General features: G+C 50.0%; 1 pseudogene; it reads right to left on the reverse strand.

Moving 5' to 3' along the window:
* Positions 1 to 2,591: 2,591 nt before the first annotated feature.
* Positions 2,592 to 4,095, reverse strand: LOC103075601 (calcium-binding mitochondrial carrier protein SCaMC-2 pseudogene; annotated as a pseudogene).
* Positions 4,096 to 4,589: the final 494 nt, after the last annotated feature.

Here is a 4,589-nt window from a genome sequence, read left to right on the forward strand (position 1 = left end):
ACTATCATCACTGTTCTGTAATCTCATTCTTATTTGCCACTCCCATGCTCCTTATTAATAAACTTCATACCTTGCAATCAAATTATTAATTTAGTCACCACCTTAGCAGCATGAGCGAAAAAAGAGAGAGCCAGTGTTCTACATTTCAAGAAATAGATCTTGAAATGAAAGTCCTACTGTTCAACTGATATCTTGCTTCTACACCCTGCCTTTGTACTTTGTTATAGACAAGTGGCTCTACCGTATATGATTCTTCATCCTAGGCCATGTAAGCCTTCCATAAGTAGAAGCCCACAAAAATACATTGTGATGGCAACTTCAAAGAGGATTGTATCTTGGGCGCACTGAGACATAATATAAAAGAAACAAATATATGTATATGGAGAGAGAGAGAGAGGGAGAGGAAACAGCAGAGAGAGAATGCACGCTGGTAAGATGATAAGATTTTGCACTCTCCTTTCTGAGGTTCTACTGGGTATAAACAGGAACCATTTAAAACCTAATGCAAGTTCATTGATTTTTTTTGTTGAATGTGAGAATGCATGCTTATCATCATCCCTGGCTCTAATTCCTTTCAGTGGTTTACTATAGTTTTCCAGTTCAAGTGCTACAGTAAGTCAAGGAAAACCAAACAGGCCCTCTTAAAGTCTTGAAGGTTTAAGAGAGAAATCTGGATATGAACTAAAAACACTTATGATGGACAATTTCTATGTCTAGCTTACCCTGTTTACTGCTCAATCATTTTTTTTTTCATCTCTGAAACAACTTTATTACAAGGCTGTTTTAAATGACAACTTCCAAGTCTTTCTTAATTTGTTTGTCACCAATTCCAGTTATAACTCTATTTACATATAACAATAAATCTTGCATTGATCTTTGCATCCTATTTAAATTGTTCTCATCAGGCCATTCCAGTGAGTGGAAGTGTGTCTGTGCTGTTGCACGTTGACCAGCATTATTGAGCAGGGGTAGAGGGGGGCCCAGGACAGAGGGAGCCCACTTCACAGGTGTGGGTGGGGAGCCGGCCTCCCTATCCTCTGGCCCCCACCCCAAACTCACAGTGATAGGCATCTCACTTCCTTGCCCTTCAAAAAGGGTGAATAAAGAAATCCCTCCCAGTCCAAGAAATGATCTGGACTTCCATCTTCAACAGGGTTGAGATTTCCCCCACTCTTCCTGCCCCCTGATCAAACCCTCAGATCCTAAGTCTTCCTAGGTGCTGGTCCTGCCCTGACCCGCCAAAGGACTGTCTCTCCATGATCAGGGCCCTTCTGCCTTCTTGCCTTTCTTCTGTCACCAGTTCCGAGAGGAATTTCTTTGGACAGACACGATGCAGCATCAAGAAGGGTCACTCCCACGGCCCCCTCCTTCCTCTTCGCACCCCATCTCACAGGTGATGGGAAGGTGCAGTCAACCAGGAACATTAATATGAGTAAAAAACGAACTTGAAAATGACAGGCTATTAATTAAACAAATCTATAAAAATAGTTAGGACATAACTCTGTTCAAATAAATACAAAATAAATAGGCTCCAAGCAGTGTGATATATTGCATCACTGGAATGTGAGGCTGGTCCCACTTTGCCCCAGATGGGATTGGACATGAATCCCCAGGGTGTCAGAAATAGACTTTAATGCAGTCAGCCAAGCCATTGGCTCTCTTTGTCTTCCCTCTGGAAGAACAGAACATGTACATTTGTCCAGGTTGTCTTTTCCAACAATACATAATTAAGGCCTTGAACACCTTTTCCTTCTCTCACCAGGGCGTGCAGACTCAGGGCAGAAACTTCCCTTCTTGCTTCAACACAATGCCCACTACCCTCATGCCAGTGGGGAGGAAGAGGGAGTTAGTTCTGAGCTGGTACCAGTCCTGACAGAGGCTGGGGCCAGCTTAGAGCCCCAAGAGCCCCCCAGCAGCAGGCAGCAGAGGCCCTCTGGGTCCCAGGACCCATGAAGCCATGCGCCAGGACGCCAGGCAGCCTTGACCTCGTCATGCACACGGGGATCCATGTGCCCGTCTGCAGGGCAGCTCAGAAGCCAGACTCCTCCCTCTTCCCTGCCAGTGGCTGTGCTGCCAGTTGGGATGTCAGGCTTAGGTCGGGTAGAATTACCCTTCCCCATGGACTGAGCGGAGAGGAGCAGCATGGGGAGTGGGCTACGGGCCCTCCTCCTACCATTTAAAACATCAGCAAGGAAGGAAGCAAGGTGGGCCTGAAGGTGCCCTGCACCAATGGTCTGGCTGTGAGGTCGTGATGGAAGAACTAAGCCAGCTTCCCAGCCCAGCTATTCGGCAGGTACCACAGGAAACGTCCTATCCCCACATGTGCGAGCCTGTGTTCTGCTGAGCCCTGGACCCTGAGGAACACCCACAGGTCTTCCCTGGGACGCACACGAGGGTCAGCCAGGGTCAGCAGGACAAACACCGTGGGCCTGCCGGCTCTGCCCTCACCCTTGCAGGTGCATCCTATAGGGTTTTCACAGCTTGGCTTAAGTCAGCTCAGTGTTGGCACATTCACAGAATGAGATGGCCACACACCCCGGGGCTGCAGGCCCAGGATCAGCGAGTCCGTGGGTGGGCTGGCCTCCCTCCTGTCACCACGACTGCACGCCTAGGGTGATCTTCAGGTTCTCGTACATCATGTAGCTGATGCTCACGGCCAGAATCACCTTCCTGAAGTTGGGGGCCAGCCCCCAGTACAGGTCAAAGGCCCCCTCGGTCCGCAGAATCTGTTTGAAGAGGCTGATAATGGTCACCTCTGGAGAGCCATCAATGGAGGCTTGGGCCTGCATCTGGGTCCTGACCAGGGCCAGTGGGTAGCTGGCCAGCTGGCCACAGGCGCTGGACATGGTGCCACAGGCCAGGAGCACAAACACTCTGGGGTATGTGCTGTTCACTGCATAGCGCTGCAGCCAGGCATTCTTGAGCATGTTGTAGACGGCCAGGTCTATCCCAGCGTAGGGGATGATCCCCAGCATGTTGGGAACATAGCCTTTGTAGAAGGCGGCCATGCCCTCTCTGGCTAGGATCTTCCTGGCACAGTCTAGCATGCCTGAGTACTGGCCTGTCTTGTGCAGGTCCATGCGGGTCTTCAAGACCTCCATCGGGTAGCTGCTGCTCTGGGCGATGGCCCCTGCCAAGGACCCTGCCACAAGCCTCTCGCGAATCTTCAGAGTCTCTTGGTCACTCCCAATGAGACACTTGATCTGCGTCATAGGCCATGAACTTGATGGCCGACTCGGGGGCAGTTTTGAGGACGTTGATGCCGTTGTCCCGCCAGAGTGATTTGGCCTCTCCTGCTCGAATCATCTGGGTGAAGCCACCCACGATGCACATGTTGTTCCTGCGGGAGGCGTGGACCTGCATGAGCACCTTGAGTCTGTCCAGGGGGGCCATGCAGGTTCTCAATACGGCCCCTGCCCCACCACCAGCCACCAGGTATCTCCACCACATCCCTGTCTGCCTCTCCTCTGCCGTGAACTCATCGGGGACTGTCAGATTCTCACCCATATAGAAGATCGTGGAATGCTTTCAGTACAGGATGATCTCAGGGATGTTTTCCATGGGATGCAGGAGGCGATAGTCTTGCCACTCGTTCCAGTTGATGGTCATCGTACCACTCTTGTCCATGCTCTTGAAGATTTTTTCTGCCTGCTGTTCAGGTATCTTGACTTCCAGGTCCCGCAGGGACTGCATGATCTCCTGCGCGTCGATCCGTCCATCATTCTTCTTGTCCAAACTTGAATACCAGCCTCAGTTTCTTCTCGTGATCTTGGAAATAATGGGCAAACTCTTCAAAGTCTAGCTGCCCATCGAGGTCTTTGTCGCCAGCTTGTACAATTTTCCGGAGCTCGCCCTCTGTGCGGTGCAGTCCCAGGAGCCGAAGTCCCATGGCCAGGTCGTTGACACACAGGCGGCCTTCGCGGTTGACTTGAGAGTCTGGAAAAGGCTCCAAAGGCGCAGCCAGTGGTCCGGGCCCCCGCAGACGGCGCTGCCGCAAGGGTCCACGGACGCCGGCGATGAGGCGGACGGCTAGGCGGGGGCTGCGGCGTCCGGCGGCGGGGAAGCCACGCAATGGCACAACACACTGCTCACCATTGGGCGCGAGGCAGGGGTCACGGGCCGGCGGGGAGAGCGCAGAAGACACTCAGGTGTCCTTAGTCCAGTAGTGCGGACTCCAGGTGCCAGCAAGCTGGAGGGATGGGCAGCTTCCGGGTGCTCAGTCATTTAAATGTCTTATCTTTCATCTGTCTCCAATACATTCCCCTATGTAGGGTAATTAAATTACACTATTTTGACCACTCCATAACTGTGAGGTACCTATGGCAAAAACTTCATTCTAGAGACCTTATTCATTAGACCTTCTATTTTGATTCTGTCCAATATTAGTTCCACTTTTTAATTAAATTTCATGCTAAATGACTTTCTTTATCCGTTAGTTGAGAATAACAAAAACATGATGTATCATACAATTTTGAAATTTAATAATTAAAACATCTGGAAATTCTTTTTTTTTTTTTTTTTTTTTTGTTTAGGAGAATCTAAAACCCCATTAGGAAACTTTCTTTTGTCTGACTAATGATGTATAAGAA

The sequence above is a fragment of the Lipotes vexillifer genome, unplaced genomic scaffold (assembly GCF_000442215.2).
Source record: "Lipotes vexillifer unplaced genomic scaffold, Lipotes_vexillifer_v1.1 scaffold1397, whole genome shotgun sequence".
Lineage (NCBI taxonomy): Eukaryota > Metazoa > Chordata > Mammalia > Artiodactyla > Lipotidae > Lipotes > Lipotes vexillifer.